The following is a 5,543-nucleotide window of genomic DNA, read 5'->3' as shown; positions in this document are numbered from 1 at the left end:
CTCAGGAGTTCAAACAATCTACAAAAATAAACGAATTGCTCCTGTTCAAAAAATTTCTTCTGCCTTTAAAGTTTTAGTGTCAAAGTGCTTGATTGTTCTTTTTCTAACACTTTTCCTGACAATAGTGAATATTAAAGCTAGTGATCAATGCCAGAAAATGACAAAAATAGTTTTTTTTTCTTAAGTTTTCCAAAAACCAAAAGGGAGAAATCTATTTTGTTTTCTGGGTTCTCTCGAACCTTCCCTTGGTTCTCACTTATTTACCAACTAATTATAAAAATTCTTCACAAAAAAAAAAAAAAAACAATTAAGAAAATCAGAAAAACCTGGTAAAGGTAAAAGGTAAAGGTAAAGGATACGGCATTAGACTTTACAGTCCGTACCGGTGGTGCTGATCTCCGTTTCTTGGCCCTTCAGCCAGGAAGTGCAATGGGGGGTTGGGGGCCAGCCATCCTGTGCTTTCGCACACCTCCAGGATTTCTCCAGGTACCCATTTAGAGCTGGGTCGACTCTGGCTAAGCTTACAGACTCTCGCCACTGACCCCCGTCCCAAACTGAAGAATTGGGTACACTGGGATTCGAACCCGCGTCCTCTCAGACAAGGGATCCCGAATCCAGAGCACCAACCCACTCGGCCAGGACGGCTTTTAAAACCTGGTTAAAACCTGGGCTAAAATCAGAGCAAAATCACAGTTCCAGCTGCTATTTAGAAATCTTTGAAAAGAAGTGGTTGTTGTATCTCAGCCAAACTGCATTTTAATGACAAAATTCACGGCACCAGCCTATTAAAAACTATGCCCTGGTATGTCACTAGTCAACCTAAGTTATCTCCCTAGAACTTCAAAATTTACAAATGTATTTAGGCGCCGATCTTGTATGTGCTTTTCAAGGCGTCAGCGTCTAAATGCGATTACTTTCGATCAAGCCAGACTATTTATAAGGAGAAAAAAAACGGATATTTAAGCGCCGTTATTGTGTGTGCTTTTCTAGGCGTCGGTGTCTAAGTGCGATCACTTTCGATCAAGCCAGACTATTTATAAAGGAGAAAAAAAGCGCCGGTGTGCTTTTCTAGGCGTCGGTGTCTAGGTGCGATCACTTTCGATCAAGCCAGACTTTTTATAAAGGAGAAAAAAAGCACCGATATTTAAGCGCTGTTATTGTGTGTGCTTTTCTAGGCGTTAGTGTCTAAGTGCGATTACTTTCGATCAAGCCAGACTTTTTATAAAGGAGAAAAAAAGCACCGATTTTTAAGCGCTGTTATTGTGTGTGCTTTTCTGGGCGTTAGTGTCTAAGTGCGATTACTTTCGATCAAGCCAGACTATTTATAAAGGAGAAAAAAAGCACCGATATTTAAGCGCTGTTATTCTGTGTGCTTTTCTAGGCGTTAGTGTCTAGGTGCGATTACTTTCGATCAAGCCAGACTATTTATAAAGGAGAAAAAAGCGCCGGTATTTAAGCGCCGTTATTGTGTGTGCTTTTCTAGGCGTCGGTGTCTAAGTGCGATCACTTTCGATCAAGCCAGACTATTTATAAAGGAGAAAAAAGGCGCCAGTATTTAAGGGCCGTTATTGTGTGTGCTTTTCTAGGCGTCGGTGTCTAAGTGCGATCACTTTCGATCAAGCCAGACTATTTATAAAGGAGAAAAAAGGCGCCAGTATTTAAGGGCCGTTATTGTGTGTGCTTTTCTAGGCGTCGGTGTCTAAGTGCGATCACTTTCGATCAAGCCAGACTATTTATAAAGGAGAAAAAAGGCGCCAGTATTTAAGGGCCGTTATTGTGTGTGCTTTTCTAGGCGTCGGTGTCTAAGTGCGATCACTTTCGATCAAGCCAGACTATTTATAAAGGAGAAAAAAGCGCCGGTATTTAAGCGCCGTTATTGTGTGTGCTTTTCTAGGCGTCGGTGTCTAAGTGCGATCACTTTCGATCAAGCCAGACTATTTATAAAGGAGAAAAAAGGCGCCAGTATTTAAGGGCCGTTATTGTGTGTGCTTTTCTAGGCGTCGGTGTCTAAGTGCGATCACTTTCGATCAAGCCAGACTATTTATAAAGGAGAAAAAAGCGCCGGTATTTAAGCGCCGTTATTGTGTGTGCTTTTCTAGGCGTCGGTGTCTAAGTGCGATCACTTTCGATCAAGCCAGACTATTTATAAAGGAGAAAAAAGCACCGATATTTAAGCGCTGTTATTGTGTGTGCTTTTCTAGGCGTTAGTGTCTAAGTGCGATTACTTTCGATCAAGCCAGACTATTTATAAAGGAGAAAAAAAGCACCGATATTTAAGCGCTGTTATTGTGTGTGCTTTTCTAGGCGTTAGTGTCTAGGTGCGATTACTTTCGATCAAGCCAGACTATTTATGAAGGAGAAAAAAAGCGCCGGTATTTAAGCGCCGTTTTTGTGTGTGCTTTTCTAGGCGTCATTGTCTAAGTGCGATCACTTTCGATCAAGCCAGACTTTTTATAAAGGAGAAAAAAAGCACCGATATTTAAGCGCTGTTATTGTGTGTGCTTTTCTAGGCGTTAGTGTCTAGGTGCGATTACTTTCGATTAAGCCAGACTATTTATGAAGGAGAAAAAAAAGCACCGGTATTTAAGCGCCGTTTTTGTGTGTGCTTTTCTAGGCGTCAGTGTCTAAGTGCGATCACTTTCGATCAAGCCAGACTATTTATGAAGGAGAAAAAAAGCGCCGGCATTTAAGGGCCGTTATTGTGTGTGCTTTTCCAGGCGTCAGTGTCTAGGTGCGATCACTTTCGATCAAGCCAGACTTTTTATAAAGGAGAAAAAAAAGCACCGATATTTAAGCGCTGTTATTGTGTGTGCTTTTCTAGGCGTTAGTGTCTAAGTGCGATTACTTTCGATCAAGCCAGACTATTTATAAAGGAGAAAAAAAGCACCGATATTTAAGCGCTGTTATTGTAGGCGTTAGTGTCTAAGTGCGATTACTTTCGATCAAGCCAGACTATTTAAAAAGGAGAAAAAAAGCGCCGGTATTTAAGCGCCGTTATTGTGTGTGCTTTTCTAGGCGTCGGTGTCTAAGTGCGATCACTTTCGATAAAGCCAGACTATTTATAAAGGAGAAAAAAAGCGCCGGTATTTAAGCGTTTTTACATTTATAAAGGAGAAAAAAAGCGCCGGTATTTAAGCGTCGCTCTTGTGTGTGCTTTTCTAGGCGTCAGTGTTTAAATGCGATCACTTTCGATCCAGCGAGACTATTTATAAAGGAGAAAACAAATTCTGATTGGTCGAAAGTGAGGTGGTTTTAGATCAATGTCTAATTGAGCAAGCATATGAACTAAGTAAGATTTACGAACATTCCCCATTCTCAAATAAACTCTGACCCATGTTAACCCCTTCCTATAATTCTAGCAGCACTGACTACCCCTCATGAAAACATGGACGTATTTAATAACAACCAAAAATGTATGTAAATGAGTCGGTGGGCAATAAGAACGATTAATTATTTTTAGATCCCGTTTAAATTAAATGATAAAGTAAACAAGAGGGGAGAAACAATGGAGAGAAAAGAAATTCACAGAAAGATACAATGGAGCTTTTCAAGATACATCTTTCTATCTCTCAACATAAAAATCATTTTTATTGTCTAGCTTTCTTTCTCTGTACTTATTTTTATCCACGTCACTTCCATTTTCTATTTAGGCCAACAATGCAACAACTGATTCTCCACTGATCATCCCTAAATCTCGGTATTCTTTTTTCTATTGATATTAGTTAAATTATTTTGTTATGTATAAATATGTTAGTTTTAATTTTAGTGCTTTAGTATTTCTGCTGATGACGGTCGCTGCATATTTGGTCGAAATATCTAGGCTTTTTGTCTAATAAATGGACTTGTCCCCATTCGAACGTTTATTTTTTCATCCCAAAATATCCTACTTCAGCTTAAATACAAAGAGGTAATTCTGGGAAATGAAATAGCAGGAGGCAGATCCTCCTAGCACACATAGGATTATTTTTCTGGTGGGGAAAAATATATTTGATTTCATGATTTGAGTAAAAAGTGCCAAGAAATCCGGGAAAATTTAGGATTCAGGGTAGCAGCCCCTTTCCCCTGCGCCTGTGTAAATTCCTGGTTCACGCAATAAACGCAAGGAACTGAAGGAATTTAACATTGAGACAATTTGGTTGAGATACGAAAATGTATCCAAGAAAGCACAGTTAGTTTATCTATGAAAAAACAAATTAAGAAAAAATTCCAATGGTACTGAAATACCTGAAATTATAATCATAGCTTTGACTTTGTATTTTAAGTTGAGTTATTAACCAATGGGAATTTTTGTTTTTATCCATGTGTTCTTTTTTTTCTTCTTTTTTACGGATGTTATAGATTTTTATGAATATATTTTTGCTATTAGTATGCCTGTATGTTTTTTAACAAGTTATCTCTTGTCATGTCCCCTTGAGATTGTTTGGCATCAAGCTTTATGAAGGCCACGTCAAATTTTTGATTTTGTTTTGATTTTCGGCTTTGGTTAAGAAGTCTCTCTCTCAGCTCTCTCTCTCTCTCCTCTCTCTCCCTCTCTCTCTCCTCTCCTCCTCTCTCTCTCTCTCTCTCTCTCTCTCTCTCTCTCTCTCTCTCTCTCTCTCTCTCTCTCTCTCTCTCTCTCTCTCTCTCTCTCTCTCTCTCTCTCTCTCTCTCTCTCTCTCTCTCTCTCTCTCCTCTCTCTCTCCTCTCTCTCTCTCTCTCTCTCTCTCCTCTCTCTCTCTCTCTCTCTCTCTCTCTCTCTCTCTCTTTCACACACACATTTTTTCTCTGAATACACATTCCTACTTTCTATTTAAAAAAAAAAAAAAAAATCTTACCTGATTTTCCATTTCTATCAAACAGGCTTTCCTAGCTTTCGCAAGAGCGGCCGCCTGTCTTCGCAGTTGTATCAGCAGAAGGACAAGCTCTTCGTGAGTTCTCCCTAGTAGATCTCCGGCTGATAGTTGAGAGTCTTTTTCTAAAGGATGGCCTTTCTTGTCCTCCATCTATCAAAATAGAAAGCGGATTTAGACATGAAAGGAACTCTCTCAACTTGAAGTAGAATTTATAGAGCGAAAAGTACATGACAGTAAGATATAATGGGGAATCAAAAATAATGAATGGTCGTGAATTTAATGAACTGAATGTAAGATTCAGTATAGAATGAAAGGGAATCTTTGGTAATTGACCTGTGAAGCATATCAATATAATTGAGACAAGTGCTGAGCTGAACTAAAACCAATTATGTTTTGAGAGGTAAACAAATAACAAACGACCCAACCAAATGAAATAATATATTGTTCAACCTAGAGAAGAGAATTAATAATAACCCAAGTTTGCAACAAATCCAATTCTTTCTTTTGCGTGGAGGAAAGAGAATGAAAATATTCAAATTTTAAAAAGAATGCAAAGGTTAGAAAAAACACTGACAAAGCCAAGGCCGTGTCTAGAAAAGGGGGTAGAGATTTTGACCCCCCCCCAAATTTTTCCGACGCTTAAAACGCATCAAAATTGCATATAAACAAATTTTTTATGTGTATTTAAAGTTTTTGTGTAATCCCCCTCCT

Source organism: Artemia franciscana, chromosome 18 (assembly GCF_032884065.1).
Source record: "Artemia franciscana chromosome 18, ASM3288406v1, whole genome shotgun sequence".
Taxonomy (NCBI): Eukaryota; Metazoa; Arthropoda; class Branchiopoda; order Anostraca; family Artemiidae; genus Artemia; species Artemia franciscana.
This window is presented reverse-complemented; position numbering follows the sequence as displayed.